The sequence below is a fragment of the Notamacropus eugenii genome, chromosome 4, assembly GCF_028372415.1.
Source record: "Notamacropus eugenii isolate mMacEug1 chromosome 4, mMacEug1.pri_v2, whole genome shotgun sequence".
NCBI classification, from domain to species: domain Eukaryota; kingdom Metazoa; phylum Chordata; class Mammalia; order Diprotodontia; family Macropodidae; genus Notamacropus; species Notamacropus eugenii.
In genome coordinates, this window is record NC_092875.1 from 290,462,904 (window position 1) to 290,481,261 (window position 18,358).

General features: G+C 40.1%; 1 protein-coding gene across 3 annotated transcripts in view; it reads right to left on the reverse strand.

The window, feature by feature from the left end:
• The window catches only part of SLCO5A1 (solute carrier organic anion transporter family member 5A1), a 395,111-nt gene that overhangs the window by 357,317 nt on the left and 19,436 nt on the right, over positions 1 to 18,358 (reverse strand). For all 3 annotated transcript variants that reach the window (XM_072604807.1, XM_072604803.1, XM_072604804.1), the window contains exons 2-3: positions 17,018 to 17,099; positions 7,419 to 7,491 (exon numbers count right to left, since the gene is read on the reverse strand). The gene's annotated coding sequence lies outside the window, so the exon portion shown is untranslated. The remainder of the gene's footprint in view (positions 1 to 7,418; positions 7,492 to 17,017; positions 17,100 to 18,358) is intronic.

Genomic DNA, 18,358 nt, shown 5'->3' on the forward strand with positions numbered 1-18,358 from the left:
GTTCTGCAGTACTCTGCCCTGCTCAGACCCCATCTGGACTGCACACTTATTTGGACTAGAAAGGTGATAGTGGCATTGTATTCTGCCTTGTTCAGACCACATCTGAGGCATATACTTTCTAGTACTAGAGAGGTGATTGTCCCACTGTTTTCTGCCCTGCTTAAACCACATCTGGAGTATGGAGTTCAATTGTGGATGTTATATTTCAGGAAAGACAATGATCTGGAGAGAGTCCAAAGGAGGATGTTCAAAACAGTGAAGGTGAAAGTTCTTAAGTTCATGTCATGGGAAGAGTGATTGATACAAAAGGAGATGCTAAACCTGAAGAAGACTCAAGGAAGTACATGATATCTATCATCAAGTACTTAAAATACTGTTATATGGAAAAGATTATCAGACGTTCTGAATGGGCCCAGAAGTCACAACTAAGAGCAATGGGTAGAAGTCGAAAAGAGGAAAATTTAGGTGTGATATGAGGAAAAACTCCCTAATGATTAGAGCTGTTCAAAAATGGGATGGATTACCTCAAGAAGTGATAGGATTATTCTTTATTAGAGGCCACTGAGAAGTTAAATTGACTCTTTGTATCATTCGCATTTTCCCAATTTTCTTTTTTTCTCTACCTTTTTTTTTTTTTGGCCTGAGACCAATTCACATTTTTCTTTGAGGCTTTGGATGTAGCTATTTTGACTTTGTTGTCTTTGGAGTTTCTGCTTTGATTTTCCCTGCCACCACAGTACCTTTCTATGGTCAAGTTCCTTTTATTGTTTGTCCATTTTTCCAGCCTCTTTCTTGACTTTTACTTGATGTTACAATTAGGCTCTGATCCTGGAGCGGAAGAGGCACTGTCCCAAGCTTCAGGTGTTTTGTGCAGCTGTTTTCAGTGCTAGTTCTAGGGGTCTGTGAGTTTTCAGTTCTTCCCAGGTGACATGATCTAAAGAGAGGTGTATTTACTATTCTCCTGACCTGTGCTCTGTTACGTGAACAACCACAAGTACTCTTTTCTACCCTGGTACTGTGACCAGGGTCCCTGCTCCCTTGCAGCCAAAAGCTCTGATATGCTAGTATTCCTCCTTGCCTGTAATCTCCTTCTGACCAGTTGTCCAAACTTCTTACTGTCTATGAGTTGAGAGAAGCCACTGCTGGTGATTCAGCCATCCTTTCCTGCCCCAATACCTGCTGCTGGCTTGCTAGGACATCGTTTACACTGGACTTGGCTATACTCTCACCCTTCTCAATAGACCTTTCCTGTTAACCATCTAAGTTGTGTTGGACTGGAAAATTGTTTCACCCTGTCCTTTCTTGGGTTCTGCTGCTTCAGAATTCATTTTGCGGCATTATTTTAAAGTTGTTTGGCAGAGCTCAGGGGAATCCTTGCCTTTGCTCTGCCATCTTGACTCTTCCATGTATTGAGTATTTGTAAAGTAGGTTGTAAGTGGGGATTCTTTTTCAGCTACAGATAAAACTACTCAGTCTCTAAGGTCCATTCCAACTCAAATATAAACCATCCCATCCCAGTCTCTACATCCCAGTTGTATTCACCTACAACTGAGATGACTATATTAGTTAAAGTTAATGGGAACAGAAAAGATAAACTGTGCTTGAACCATCATCACCTTGTAATACAACCCAAGGGAGAAGTACATTGTGTATATTTGAAAGAGAAGTTAGCTTCTGGGACTGATTTATTATTATATTTTCATCTTTCATCTAACTAGGGACTAATGGGCCTGTGATAAGTTTTTAAGAAAAAGAAGACAAATCTTTTTTTAACTTGTTTCACTTTAAAGAAATGACTGCTATTGAAAAAATTGCTGGCAATCAGCTTTTCCCCAAATCTGATCTCAAGTCAAGAAAACTTATTATACACATCCTATACATAAAGCCCAGACCTAAGAACAAAGTGAATTGAATCTAACTTTGTCCCTAAACTATCCCAGAAATAAAAGAAGATAAGAATGTCTGCTTATACCTAATTCCTTTACCCCACACCTACACAATGTGGCAGTAGGTAGGAGTCAAAATTTAAAAAGGCTGAACTTCTTCAGGCCACAGATAGGTTAGACTAGAGACAGACTGATGATATTTGGTTGCCATAGGTCACGTGACAAGAGAGTGCGTCATGGCAACCCTACATTTTTCATGGGCCACCTAAAATCCTTTGGTGGGCTGCAAGCAGCTCACAGTCTGTATGTTATACAGACCCAATTTACCCAGAAAAAGAATAAATACAGAATATTTTAAAAATAAATATATAATAAAATATAAATAATAAAATAAAAAATAACTATAGAATATTAAAAAAATAAAGAAAAATGTAATAGAATAAACTAGGTACTTTCTGACCCTCGTATCCGTCAATCCATCTCCTGAGACCGTTCTTTTGCACAGAATGCCCCAGAACGTTGTAAGTATACTCAGTCCTCATGAGAGCGCCAGCCATAGAGGGAGAGGTTCAACGATTTGCCTATGATCCATGGGCAAATTAATATGCATCAGATGTGGGATTCAAGCCCACAGTTATACTCTAATTCCACATTTATCATTATTTCCACTATTCCACACAGTCAACAAGCATTTATTAAGTGCTTAATGTGCCAGACACTCCACTAAAGTGCTAGGGGTACAAAGAAAGGCAGAAACCCTGCTTTCAGGGAACTTCCATTCTCATGAGAGAGAGACCCAGCACACAAACAACTGCCCACACAAAATCTATGCAGTGTAATGAAAGGTGATCTCAACAGGGAGAACCTAGCAGGGAGGGCACCTCTGAAAAGTCCCTTAAGAAAGGGCAGATTTGAGCTGATTTTCGTGAGGAAGGAGAATATTCCAGGCTTGGGGACAGTCAGTGAGAAGTCAGGAGATGGAATTCCACATGCAGGGAGTATCATGAAGGAGCAGGAGGGTCCCTGAATCTTACAGCATATGGAAAGGGGTAAAGAGCAGTGAGACTGGAAAGGTAAGAATAGGCCAGGCTGTGAAGGGAGAGGATCGCATGCTGGCAAGGACTTGAGTTCAGATCCAGCCTCAGACATTTGTGACCCTGGAACAATCACTTAATCTCGGTGCTCCTCAGTTTCTTCAGCTGTAAAATGGTGATATCAGATAATAATAGCAGCTGCCTCCCACGGATGCTGAGGGGTTCCTAAAGTTCATAAAGTTCCTAGCATAGTACCTGGCACATTTTGGTTTAATTGTTTTATCAGTTTTTTACTTCACAGTCCCATCTGGGGTTTTCTTGGAAGATACTGGTATGGCCTGCCATTTCCTTTTCCACCCTACTTTACAGAGGAGGAAACTGAAGTAAACAGGGTTAAATGACTTGCCCAGGGCCACACAGCTAGTAAGCGTCTGAGGCCAGGTTTGAACTCAGGAAGATAAGTCTTCCAGACTAAAAGCTAAGAACTCTACACTGAGCCACCTAACTGTCCAAGAAAAAGAACTACTAAACTTTAAAACAAATAAACAAACAAAAAAAAACTGTTTCTTTGTATGCACAGATCGAGCCAAAAAATTATAGGGCTAATTTTTATATCCAGGGAAGGTGTCCTTTATCCTAACTCTGGCTTTTCTGATTGAACTATTATTTGTAATTTTCAGACAAAAAGCAAGGAATATTTCATTCTTTGTATTTATGCTTCTAACACCTAGCTAAGTGCCTAGCATGAAAAAGCTGCTTAAAAAATGCTTGTTCATTGATTTAAAGGCAGTTACAACAAAACAATTCCCATTGCCTCAGTTCTGGCATTCAGATGTAAAGTAAAGCGAGTTTTGGGCTGCTAGGTGGCAGCATAGTGCATAGAGGGGTGGGCCTGAAATCAGTAAGAATCATCTCCGTGAGTTCAAATCCAGCCTCAGACACTTATAAGCTGTGTGACCCTGGGCAAGTCACTAAACCTGGTTTGCTTCAGGTTGCTCAACTATAAAATGAGCTGGAGAAGGAAATGGTAAACCACTCCTGTATCTTTACCAAGAAAACCCCAAATAGGGTCATGAAGTGTTGAATACCGGAACACCTGACTGAAAAGATTTAGCAACAAAAGAAAACGTTAACTGTGGATCATTACAATAATCTAGGCCTCCCATAGGAGCAAATGAATATTAAAGTAGTCTGACTAAGAATGAATAATTCAAAGTACCTTTTGTGTAATTAAATAGTACCACTAAACACTCTGGGCAGGTTCTAATAGAATTTACTACTCCACCAAGGAAATGAAGGAGTACCAGGAAGAAGATTAAAGACTTCTGAATGAGAAGTAAATCAAAATATTGTCTGTAATTAAATACTATCTCCAAACCTTTAGACATGCATTATTACACTACTAGCTTTTTCCTTTATAATACAAGCCCTAGACATTTTAGTACTAGTAGCCCAGGGGCTAAGGGTGGGTACCTAGGAGATCCCAACTGGTCTGGGAGGTAAGTGGAAAAAGCATGGACATTCAAATCTTTCTTCCGGGCCTCCTCACCTCATTGACCTTAGTAGCCAAGTCACTAAACCTCCCAGCCCACCCCACCTCACTCAGTGGAGAACCTTTCCTCATGTTTTACTATAACAGGAAAAAAGCTAAAGTTCTCTTATGTCATATCCCCCAGTGTTCTCCTCCATTCCATTAAGCTAGTCTCTGAAGAAAAGGTAGCCCTTTTCTTGACAAGGCTAATTAGTCTATATAGCCCTTGATCATACCCTATCATCATCATCTTCCTCCTCCTCCTCCTCCTTTTCTTTCTCTCTCTCTGTCTCTCTCCCTCCACCTTTCTCTCTCTATTGGTTCTTTCTCTATTACCTACAAGTACACCCTACCCCTAGAAAGCCCTCTATATTATTCTACCACCACCTCCAGCTATCTTTCTATCTCTTTCCTCCCCTTCTTAGCTAAACTCCTGGGAAAAGGTCATTTTTGTACCTACTGCCCCTTATTCTATCCTTCTCTTCAAAGTTGTCACCAGTTAGTTTCCGACCTCATCCTTCAACTGAAATTGCCCTTTCCAAAGTCACCAATGTTCTCTTAATTGCTAAATCTAATGGCCTTTTCTCAGTTCTCATCCTTTTTGACCTTTACTCAAAGGTTTCTTTTGTTTGTTTTTGGTAATGTTGAGCACTCTCTCTTCCCCCTGGATGATATCTCTGCCCTGTATTTTCCTGCCATTGTTTGTTCTTGGTTCTTCCACCTGTATGGTCTGGCATCCTCAGTGTTCTTTACTGACTTTTTCACTAACTGGGTGTACTCCAAGAGTTTTCTCCTGCGTCTCCTTTTTTTTATACACTCTCTTATTTGTAACCTTATTGGCTCCCGTGGGTTCAGAGAATCATGAAATCATAGATTTCAAGCTAGAAGGGATCTCAGAGGACAAATAAATCAATGTATTTTACATGAATGAATGAACTTATTTTACTGATGAGGAAACTGAGGCTCCAAGAAGTCAAGCAGCTTGCCCAGGGTCATACAACTAGTATGGAAACGTGTGTCGTCCTGACTCAAATCCCTCCTCTACCCATGACGCCACACTGCCTCTGATTCAATGATTATCTCTGTGCAGATGATTCTCACATCATAGTCTGTGAGGCAGTCATAAATCTAAATGATTCTACATATTTCGAAATCAGCATGCTCAAAATAGGACTCATTCGTTATGTTCCCTCTTCTGACTTTCCCTACTACTGGGAGAAAGGAGGAGTGAGGCAGGGTACCATCTTGCCAGTCACCCAGGTTCAAAACCTTGATTCCTCCCTCTCACCCCACATATCTAGACAGTTGCCAAATCTTTTTATCTCTATGTCTGTCTTTATCCAGCATAATTCCTCACATCTGTATCAATTGATACACTGTGGGAATTAAATGTATGGGAATAATACTGACTGTTACATTCATTATAAGAATATGATCATTATGGGGCTTAAATTATGGGAATGGTAATAATAGCAGACATTAATACAGAGCACTTTCAAGGTTCGAAAAGCATTTTACCTCTATTATCTCATTTGGCACTCAGAAAAACTTAGTTTTGTTATCCCCAATTCACGGAAAAAATCAAGGCTCAGAGATAAATAACATGGCGATGGTCACCTGTGATCACTGAGCTATAAATATCAGCTGTGGGCTTCAGATCCACAGTTGGACTCTAACTCCACATCCATCATTATTTCCACTACCCCAGGCAATAACAAGCAGTCAATAAGCGTTTACTAAGTGCTTACTCCGCTAAAGTGCAGGAGGTACAAGAAAGGCAAAAGCCCTGCTTTCAGGAAACTTACATTCTAAGGACAGACCCCATACACGAACAGCTGCACACACACAATATATACAGTATAATGGAAGGTATTCTCAGGGGGGAAGAACTAGCAGGGAGGGGATCTCTGAAAAGCCCCTTTTCAAAGGGGATATTTGAGCTGACTTTGGTGAGGCTTGGGAACAAAGGAGGTGAATTGAGGAGATGGAATTCCATTCTGGGTGGGTCCCTGGATTTTAGGGAGGAAAGAGTGAAGAGATGGAAGAGGTAAAACAAACCTAGAGTGTGAAAGGAAGGTGGCTGCTAAACTCCTCATCTTGGAACCTAATCCCGGCTCAATGCAGAACATTATCTAAATCCTCAATAAGATTACAATCTAAATAGCAGGCAACCTCCTAAATCACAAGGAACACTAACAAGGAACTAACCTTTGGTTCAGTTAAGTACATATAAACATTTGAACATCCTAAATACAAATTCCCTAGGGAATCTAGCAATCCCCAACAGTTGAAGCAGCAAGGCACCCTTGGGGAGAATGGAATTTATCAGGTCAGAGCATCCTCCCCACCTAGACCACTTTCCCTCAGCACTTTGAAGGAGATAGTCCAGGACCCTCAACTCTAGAGTCCTGAGAATAGCAGTTCTTGCCCCGCCCCCAACCCAGCCCCAAGCAGCCCAGTTCCAGCTTGAACCCTATAGACATCACTGAGGGCAGCAACCCCTGCTGACCTACTGCCCGAAAAGTGTCATCACCTACCCACCCCATCCCCCAGAGCAACCCTCTTGCTCCCAGTCTAACCCTTTCATTCATCCTCCATGGAGATATAGGCTGGCAATGACTTCTCCTGGTTCTAGAGCCCTGGCTGCTGAAGACCCAGAAAAGAAAGTTGCAACCACCAAAGTCTTTGGTCCTGTCAAATGGTTACCCTTCAGAAACTGCCATGATTTTATCAGGAGAAATGACAATAAGCATATTACCACCTCCTCTGCTACAACACCCTAGGTATAATGTTTGTAGCAGAAACCTATGAATGATGTCTCTTCATTAGAATATGAGCTCCTTGATAGCAGAAACTATATTACTTTTCTCTCTGTATCCCCAACATCTCAAAGATTTGTACACAGTAAGTGCTTAATAAATACCTTTTTCAGTGATTCATTCTTGCAGAGCAGACTCTAGGGCTTACCTTCAAGACCAGGTTCTGTCTCTTGTTTACCTTGGATAAGTCACTTAAATTTTCTGGACCTTGTTTTCCATATCTGTACAATGGAAATAATTCAAGTCAACATATATTTAAGTATCATTTTCTGTAAGACACTATGCTAGATACTAGGGACACTAAGACAAAAATGAAAGTATATCCTCAAGGACTTAAAGTTTGATGGTAAGAAATAAAATGAGGAGACAGTATGGTATATAGTGCAGTGACATCAAACTCATAGAAAGAGATCCCTATGGAGGCTGCATATTGACTGAGAAAAACAAATTAACATTATGTTGCACTGTATTTTTACTTATTTTGTTAAATATTTTCCAATTATATTTTAATCTGGTTGAGCTGCACTCAGGAGTTTTGTAGTACATGATGGATGTGTTTGACACCTGTGATATAGTGGACAGAGTGATATATTTAGGGAGACTCAGGAAGAACTGTGTTCAAATCCTACCTCACAAACTTATAAGTTGTGTGATCCTGGACAACTCATTTAACCTTTCTTTTTATTTATTTTAATATATTTATTTATTTTAAGTTTTCAACATTCATTTCCACAAAATTTTGAGTTTCAAATTTTCTCCCCATCTCTCCCCTCCCCCCACCCCAAAACTCCGTGCATTCTAATTATGCTTATCACCAATCTGCCCTCCCTTCCCTTATCCCCATCTTCTCTTTTGTCCTGTAGGGCAAGATAAATTTCTATACCCCATTACCTGCACTTCTTATTTCCTAGTAGAATCAACTTTCTAAAACTTTTGACCTCCAACTTCTCTTCCTTCCTCTCTCCCCACCCATCCCCATTGGGAAGGCAAGCAATTCAATATAGATCATATATGTGTAGTTTTGCAAATGACTTCCATAATAGTCATATTGTATAAGACTAACTATATTTCCCTTTATCCTATCCTGCCCTCCATGTCTTCTGTTCTCTCTTTTGACCTTGTCCCTCCCCAAGAATGCTGACTTCTAACTGCTCCCTCCTCCCATTGCCCTCCCTTCCATCACCCCCCTCCCGCCCTCGTTATCCCCTTCTCCCCCACTTTCCTGTATTGTAAAATAGGTTTTCATACCAAAATGAGTGTGCATTTTATTCCTTCCTTGAGTCAAATGTGATAAGAGTAAGCTTCATGTTTTCTCTCTCATCTCCCCCCCTTTACCCTCCACTGAAGTCTTTTTCTTGCCTCTTTTATGAGAAATAATTTGCCCCATTCCATTTCTCCCTTTCTCCTCCCAATATATTCCTCTCTCATCCTTTAATTTCATTTTTTTAGATATGATCCCATCCTATTCAACTCACCTTGTGCTGTGTGTGTGTGTGTGTGTGTGTATGTGTGTAATCCCACCAACTACTCAGATGCTGAAAAAAGTTTCAAGAGTTACAAATACTGTCTTTCCATGTAGGAATGTTCAACTTGAGTAAGTCCCTTTTCATTAAGAATGCTTGAACGTCCTCTATTTCATTAAAAGACCATTTTTTCCCCTGAAGTGTTATACTCAGTTTTGCTGGATAGGTGATTCTTGGTTTTAGTCCTAGTTTCTTTTACTTCTGGAATATCTATTCCAAGCCCTTTGATCCCGTAATGTAGAAGCTGCTAGATCTTGTGTTATCCTGATTGTATTTCCACAATACTCGAATTGTTTCTTTCTAGCTGCTTGCAATATTTTCTCCTTGACCTGGGAACTCTTGAATTTGGCTACACTGTTCCTAGGAGTTTCTTTTTTTGGATCTCTTTCAGGAAGTGATCTGTGGATTCTTTCAATATTTATTTTGCTCCCTGGTTCTAGATTATCAGGGCAGTTTTCCTTGATAATTTCATGAAAGATAATGTCTAGGCTCTTTTTTTGATCATGGCTTTCAGGTAATCCCATAATTTTTAAATTGTCTCTCCTGGATCTATTTTCCAGGTCAGTTGTTTTTCCAATGAGATATTTCACATTATCTTCTATTTTTTTCCTTCTTTTGGTTTTGTTTTGTGATTTCTTGGTTTTTCATAAAGTCATTAGCTTCCATCTGTTCCATTCTAATTTTTAAAGAACTATTTTCTTCAGTGAGCTTTTGAACCTCCTTTTCCATTTGGCTGATTCTGCTTTTTAAAACCTGCTTCTCCTCATTGACTTTTTGGACCTCTTTTTCCAATTGAGTTAGCCTATTTTTAAAGGTGTTATTTTCCTCAGCATTTTTTTGGGTCTCCTTTAGCAAGTTGTTGACTTGCTTTTCATGATTTTCTTGCATCTCTCTCATTTCTCTTCCCAATTTTTCCTCCACCTCTCTTACTTGATTTTCAAAATCCTTTTTGAGCTCTTCCATGGCCTGAGCCCATTGAATATTTATTTTGGATGTTTGATATACAGAAGCCTTGACTTTTATGTCTTTCCCTGATGTTCTTCCTCAGAATGTTCCCCATTCATCAATGGGAACAATGTTCCCATTGTTCTTCCTCATCCAAAAGGATGGGAGAAGATATCTGTTCACCAAGAAAGTAACTTTGTATAGTCTTATTTTTTTCCCCGCTTTATTGGGAATTTTCCCAACCAGTTACTTGACTTTCGGGTCCTTTGTCAAGAGTAGGGTATACTCTGGTAATCTGTAAGATCTCAGTTTCTCCAAGGAGGCACAAGCAAGTGTGTACACTGGTCTGGGAGCAACAAGAAATTTTTGTGACCAGAAACTGGAGTAGTAAAGTTTCCTCTCCACAGTCACCTGGCCTCCAGTTCCACCAAGCCAGCACTGGGGGCTGAGATTCAGATAAGCTGCGGGGGCAGGGCGCCTTTCAATGTGAGATAAAGATCAGTTGCTCAAATCCCCCAGGAGCATTAGGTGGGGGCAGAGCAGGCACACAGGGCTGAGATAAGAATTAGCTGCTCCGTGCCCCCAGGGGTTTACAATCCAAAAATGGATGGGGGCTGCTGTAGGGGCTGCTTCAGCCTGACTGATGTGGCCTCTTCGGGGGATGCAGCTATGGGAAGGCCCTTCTCTCTTCTTGGCCAACTGAAAAAACCCTCTAACTGACCTTTGGTGTCTGTGGGTTGAAGGATCTGGGAACCACTGCTACTGTGGCTGGGGATTCCACCTGTGAGACCTGCTCGCATCCTCCTCCTGGAGCCCTGCCATGAAGCCAAGGCTGGGCTGGGCTCTGCCTCAAGTCCAGTGTGACAGATATTTCCTGTCAGCCTTTCAGGCTGGGCTGGGAATCTCCTCCACTCTGTTGTTCTGTGGTTCTGCTGCTCTAGAATTTGTTGAGAGTCTTTCTTCACAGGTATTTTATGGGCTGTGGGGGAAGAGCTAGTGTATGTGCATCTTTCTACTCCACCATCTTGGCTCCGCCTCTTCACTTAACCTTTCTAAGTCATCATTTTCCTCATATATAAAATATAGAGCAGAGCTGGGAATCAGGAAGACTCATCTTCATGAGTTGGAATCTGACCTCAAGCACTTACCAGAGGTATGACCCTGGACAATTCACTTAACCCTGTTTGCCTCAGTTTTCTCATTTGTAAAAATGAGCTGGAGAAAGAAATGGCACACCACTCTAGTATCTTTGCCAAGAAAACCCCAAAGGGGTTCATGAAGAGTCAGACACGACTGAAATGACTGAAAATGAACATGAAAATAAGCACCTCTGAGGTCCCTCTTTCAGCTCTGCACCTATGACCCTAAGTCTATACTCAAACTCAGATGGATTTGTCATTTCATCAGTTTGGAAGCCTCCTCCAATAATGCAAATCACAACCATCCTATCCCTGCCTACCCTATGTGACTTTTGCCCATGTCTTTCCATATTTTTACCATAGGGATTCACACAACATTCCATAGGTCTTCCTCATTTTCTCCCGATATTATGAAAGTAGCAGCAGCACCAAACTGCCTGTCTGTTTTACCCACATTCATCATGTGGATATCCCATCTTCTTTTCCTATCGTTTGTTGTTGCTGTGTCATTTCAGTCATATTCAACTGTCCATGATCCTCTTTAGGTTTTTTTGGCATAGATTATGGAGTGGTTTGCCAATTCCTTTTCCAGTTCATTTTACAGAGGAGGAGACAGAGGCAAACAGGATTAAGTGATTTGCCCAGGTTCACACATCTAGTAAGTGTCTCAGGCCAGATTTGAACTTAGGTCCTCCTGATTCCAGGGCCAGTACTCTATACACCACCTAGCCTCCCTTTCCTATCATTCATTTCCTTGATTATAGTCCCATTGTTGTTTGATTATAATAATGTTACAACCTCTTCAACATCCACTACCTACCTTGCCATTGTCCTCCACAAAGTCCTACTTCAATGGCACAGCATGGCATGGAGATAACCCCTGTATTCTTGAAGACTATGCCAGTAGAGCATAAACTTTGGCATTTTCTAATATGATGAAAAAGATTGAGTATGGCCCCAGGAAACAGACTAAGTTTGTTTTCCAAGGACCAGGGGAGAGATACCTTACCAGAAGGCTAGCCACCTGGTGATGACCTTTTTGGTATACATGACAACCTATATAATACATACGTAACAGGGACTTGGTGCATATGTCCAGAACACCTAAAAGGGAAATACCCATATGGGAGACTCCAGGAACCTGTTTTTGTGAAACAGGAGACCTAGCACATGTGAGAATATTCCATGTGTTATCCTGACAATTGTTTGGAAGTAGTTGCTATTGAATATGTACATGGAACTCAGCTGTATCTTTAAAAGTGTTTAACTGGAACAATCTTTCTCTTTCCAGTCCAACAGTGACTCCTTCCTGTGTGACTCCCTAGCTCTGAGTACTTAAAGGTACTGAAAAGACATCATGCATTTAAAGGGAAGGACATGAGGTCTATCTTCTTCCCCCAGGTCAGGTTGCCCAGAGAAGTAGGCTTAGAGTTTTGGTCTTGTTTAGTTCATCTCTTTTAGTTCTAAGGGCAGAGAGTGGAGTCCTAGACCCAAGAGTTCAAGCCATGGGGACTTTAGAGCCCAGGATTCGAGTCTGAAGTTTGCAACCAGCCCACCAGGTAAGCCTTGAGAAACTAGGTTGCTGGGACTCAAGCCATTGGTGGCTTTGCATTTGGAATTTTCTAGGACTAATAGAAGGCAAGCGTTAAATTAATCTGTGAACCTAATCCCCATCCCCTCCCCAAAGACCTAGCTAATAGAGGGTGGGATTATGCCCCCAAGATGTTGGCATGTTTGTTCTGGCTATATCTTTAAAGGAGATACTTCTCTATAAAAGCTAATCTGAGTGTTTTAAGTGGTTAAATGGAACTGACGTGCTTGGACCCCTAAAACTGGTGGATTTCAATAGGTAGAGACTTGAGCCAAAGTCTCACAGAAGCAGGCAGGTCTCTGGAATCTCCAATATGGGTATCTCCATTTTAGGGAATCCAGGAATGTACTAATGTCCTGTTACACTCATATGAAAGAAATGCAAAGTAATTTGGGAAGAGAGGCAACTGCAGGTGGGGAGAATAGGAAAGGTATTGTGTAGGAGGTGACATTTCAGTTGGGCTTTGAGGGATACCAGACAGTCTAAGAGGTGCAGGGGAGGAGAACATTCTAGGCATGGGGGAAAGCTCATACAAAGCAGGGCAGAGACTAACAAGAGTTTTGCCAAGAAAACTCACTGGTTACAGCAAACACTCTTTTTCAACATTCTAGTTTAAGAACTTTTATTCTCAGCTACTTTCATAAATTAGAAAATAGCTGAAAACACTAAGACATATGAATACGAAGAAATAGTACTGCACTACAGGAAATGATGAATGCAAAGTACTCAACAAAACTTAGAGGGAATTCTATCAATTGATATAAAATGAAGTTAGCCAAATCAAGGCAACTATATTCACAATGATGACAATCAAGAAAATAAAAAGAGCATCAAAAAGAAGTCAAAAAGAATAATGAAAAAAGTAATGAGGGAAGGTACTAGCGAACACAGAGCCTCTCACGGAGGCTTATATACATTTTCAGATGTGGTCACTATGTCGAATGTTTTTGCTTAATTTTTGTCATCGGGAAGAAGTGAAATGACCTGAGTTATAGAGATAAAAGATGTCAATCCCACCTTTTAGTAAATGAGAAAAAACCTACAAGGTCAATGCTATGAAAGAAGGAAAGTGAGAACAAAGTTTTTAATGACAAAAACGAGTGCTGGAGAAATAAGTCAAACTGAGGGGAAGGACTAGGTTTAGGAAGAGTCAGGCTGAGGGAGAGATTGAACAATTCCAGCCTGTGATCAGAGAAGACAATAGAATCATATAGACTGTGAGTTAGAAGAGACCATAAAGGTCATCTATGCACAAAGATTAGGAGTAGAATCTTCTAGGGAAATTATATGTTTATATATGTATGTATGTGTCTATATGTAAATGTATATGTACATATCAATAAAGAATTCTATTACATTCATATACTACAATGTGTTTAGCCAGTTCTCAGTTGATGGACGCCTTGCACAAAAACTGCCGGTAGAAATATGCCCTTTCAATACCCTTTTCTATCTTTGATGTTGTTGAGCTATATGCTTAGATGTAAAATTTCTGGGCATAAAGAGCATGGGCATTTTAGTCACTTTCTTAGCATATCTTCAAATTGGTTTCCAGAACCGTCGGACCAGTGCGCAGTTGCACCAATAGCAGACAGGATCTTTTCCACAATCCCTCCAACATTATTCTCAACTTTGGTCAGCTTTGTCAAGTTGCCTCAAATTTCTACTTCCCATCATTTATATAAATTTTAGCCTACAAATGCGATCCCTTTCCAGGGAGGTTATCTTTGATTAGTATCTATCTCACCAGGGATGTTATAAGATTTAAATAACATAATGGATATAAGGCATTCGGCAGATCTTAATGCACCGTATGAATACGAGCTGATAAATTATTATTGCTGTTGCTGTTAGCCTATGGTTATTAGACCTCCAGTCTAGGGATGACTTAATTCCCTAAACCTTCTACTGCATTCCTGTTGACCTCCAGCAATGGTCATGGAGCAAAATAATGGTATTGTGGTAAATGTTTAAAAACTTGGGGGGAAAGGGGGAAGAAGAGAAGAAATGTCTGTATACATACTTTTAAGTTTAATCTGCATTCTTTATACTTCTTTAAGTTCAGACAACGAAATAATGTAGCAAGTTCTGATATGTAGCCTGATATCTGAGGTGGTAAATGCTCACACAGAAAATTTAACATTCAGCTCTCTGGCTCCAGCCCCCCCCTGCTGAAGACATTAACATTTTACTAAGGGGGATGACTCACCAAGGAACAGTTCAAGATTCCATTTGTATCCACACAGTGTCTAGATAACTCTAAGAATCTCAACACATTGTGGACCTCTCCTCAAGGACTTACATACCATGATATGAATGAGAATCTCAAGAGTTGAGGTGTGTGTCACAACACTGATGATGGGTAATACCCATTGAGTGAGTTTGAGGATTCAATGGAAGATGGAAGTAATGAAGGAACACAGCTGCTCTGAATAACTGGGAAAAATAAATGCTCCAATCTCCTCAGCTTTTGCTGATGTCTAGACTGTTTAAACCTCAAAGGCAAAAAGCATTGTGTTATACTATTCAGCCTTGACCTTTGGCCTCTACCAACGAAGAGGCAGCATGAGATAGTGGAAAGATCACTGAGCCAGGCTTTAGTAGTTATTCCTGTGACTATGGGTAAACACTTAACCTCTCAATTCTCTTTTCCTTGTCTGAGTATAAAGGGACAAAATGTAGTACCCTTCAGTATTCTTTTGGGGAAAAGACTTTTAAACCCTAGAGCAATATAGAAATGTTAGGCACTGGGGATTAGGTGGAAGGGAATAAGAACTTATCACCCTACTATGTGCCAGGCATTGTGCATATAGAAAGCCCTGTAAACTGTAAAGTGCCATACAAATCATAGCCATCGTAGAATTTAGAGTAGAAGGAAGGGAAAAAGGAAACAGGCATCTTATTAAAGCACCTACTACATGCCAGAAAGAGTGCTAAGTCTTTTACAAATATTATCTTATTTGCTCTTCACAACAGTTGAGGAAACCAAGGCAGACAGAGATTAAATCACTTACTCAGGTTCACACAAATAGTGTCTGAGGCTGGATTTGAACTCGGGGCCAAGCTCTATCCATGTTACTACCTGGCTGCCTCAATGTAAAGGACTCGGTTCAAATCCTGCATCCTTCATTTGCAACCTAAGTAGTCTTCTTTCAGGATCTCAGTTTGAACTAAATGACCTCAAAGGTCTTTCCAAATTCGAATACTATTATTTTTATACTTAAAATAACAGTTTTCAAATGTCTAAAAACTGATGTTGATTTTCTCTTGATATCTTAAAAATCTCTAAATCACAACATGGGCGTCAAACCAGTCAAATGACACACTTAATGCTATACTACAGTCATGCCATTGTTCTCTGCTCATAAAATCATGACTAAATGACTAAGTAACAAAGTATATATAGTGTTTAATAAGCTACAAGTCAGGGGCAGTTAGGTGGAGGAAAGGACTGAGCACTGGAACTACAGTCAGGAGGACCCGAGCTCAAATCCAGCCTCACACACTTACTAGCCTTGACTGCCTCTAAAGAAATGATAAATAAGCTACAAGTCAGTCAAATGACCATAATCATAACTCACTTTGTCCCAAGTTCAAATCCTGGCTCTTCCACTGACTAGTTCGGTGAATGTGACCAATTCAGTTAAAATTTTCAAGGTTTCAGTTTTCTCATCTGGACAAAGAAAGGACTACATGAGGCAGCTAGGGAGCATATAAGTAGAAATGCCAGACCTCTTTATAGTCGGGAAGACCTAAATTCAAATACAGCCTCAGATACTTAATAGCTGTGTGATCCTGGGTCAGTCATTTGTCTCAACTGTAAAATAGGGATAGTAATAGCACCTATCTTCTAGGATTATGAGGACCAAGTGAGATAATATCTGTAAAGCACTTAGTACCATGCTTGGCACATAGTAGGTACTTAATAAATTCTTGTTTCCTCTTTTCCTTCCTTCTAGCTCTAAATCCTATGACGTTATGATTTATACAGCATTTTACAATTTACAGAGTTTTCTTCAAAGTAGTTTGTTGGAGGTGGTAGTGTTAAGCATGATACACTAAGAAACAGGTTCCTAGAGGTTAGGAAAGTTGCCCTCATATAGTCAGTGGAAGTCTCCAAAGCCAGGTCTTCTGCCTCTAGGTTCAGTGGTCTTTCTACTGCATAATTTCTAACAATTAAACGACTGTAAGATAGAGGTTTAATATCTAGAAAAAGGAATTCATTTTTAAAAATTCATAAATATTAGTCAAACACATTTTATACCGTTCCCTTGTTTTGATGAAGCAAAGACATTTAAAGTGGTCATGACTTCAAAAAAGGTTTTTTTAGGATCCTAAAATAATTTTTTAAAGTCACCTGGAATGAATTTCAAATAATTCATATTCTATTGAACAGATGTTTCCTATAAGGAAGGCATTAAAAATTCCAATTATCATTAGTTTGATGAATATAAAGGAGGAAATTCTGCACTAAAAATTTCAATTACCAGGCATTACCCAACTATCATACCATTAGGAGGCTTCATTTAACAGCACATTTTGTACATACAGAATGCTTTCAGCAAAAATGTGTTATCCAGCGGTCTCCTGCTGCTCCGCATGTATCTTCCCTGGTCTGCATGTTGCACAACCTGGAATTAGAATATTCAAAGTGAGAGTTTCCTGGACTCTGAATTTGATGTCTTATTGAGGTTATTTTCCTGAATATTCCAAAGAAAATAAAGTCAAACAACGTAAGTAAGTTATTAACATCTGCCCAGGTCAGATCACAGCTGGAGACATCTTGTGTTCTGTTCTGAGAGTCACAGATTAAGAAAAGACACTGATAAACTGAAGAGGGTCCAGAGAAAGGCAACAGGGATGGTGCTAGAACTTGGATCCATACCATTTAAGTGTCAGTTGAAGGAACCATGGTTGTTTAGACTAGAGAAGACTGGAGGTTGGAGGAAGAAAAGGAGGGATAGAGTTGGAAACAGGAGAGATCTGGCTTCTAATATTTGAGAAATCAGATTTGTTCTGTTGGGCCATTGAGGCCCAACAGAACCCAGAATAATGGGTAGAATATAGAAAGAAATTTAGGCCTAACATCAGGAAATTTGCTGCCTCAGAAGAAAAAAAAATGGGTTCCCCTTCAATGGAGTTCTTCAGCCTAAGGCTGGATGTTTACTTGCTAGAGATTCCCATAGAGGGAATTTGGTCAGGTCTGGGTTGACCTAGATGACCCCTGAGATCCCTTCAAATTCTAAAATTTTGTAACTATATGACAAATCATTAAATTCTATCCCAGTCCCTCCTTGGGAGGCTAAGGGATGGTCCTGGGTTTTCTGAACACAAATTCAAGCAGATCCTACCAAGCTGGAAAGGTTTCAAGACAGAAGCCCGGAGAAGCAAGGGTCTGGGGTCTGCTGTGCAAGAAGCAGTTCCCCTGCCTTCAGAGATCCTTCTCAGGCAGCTCAATGGCAAGGTGATGATGTTAGAGTTACAGTTCTGGAAGGAGTATTTAAACCAAAAAGAAGATAGATCCTTGGAGGACTGGAGTAATTAATTTATTATGAACTTAACTTTAAACAACAAACTTAAATTTACAGCTATTAAAGCAAACTCAAAGACCTTCCACGTATAGCCAGATACATACATACATATATATATGTATATACATATGTGTATATGCGTGTGTGTGTATATATATAGATAGATAGATATATAAAACAACTTATCAGTTACTTCCTCTGTGTCCTTTCCTTTCCCACTTACTATATGAATACCCTATTTGTGCGTTTTCCTTTTATTGTAGTTAGATACCAATTTCCTGATTCTCATTCCTTCACTTTGCATTCTTTCTTACAGTCTTTGTACATTTGTTTTTATTTCCGATGCTGTTGCTGTTCAG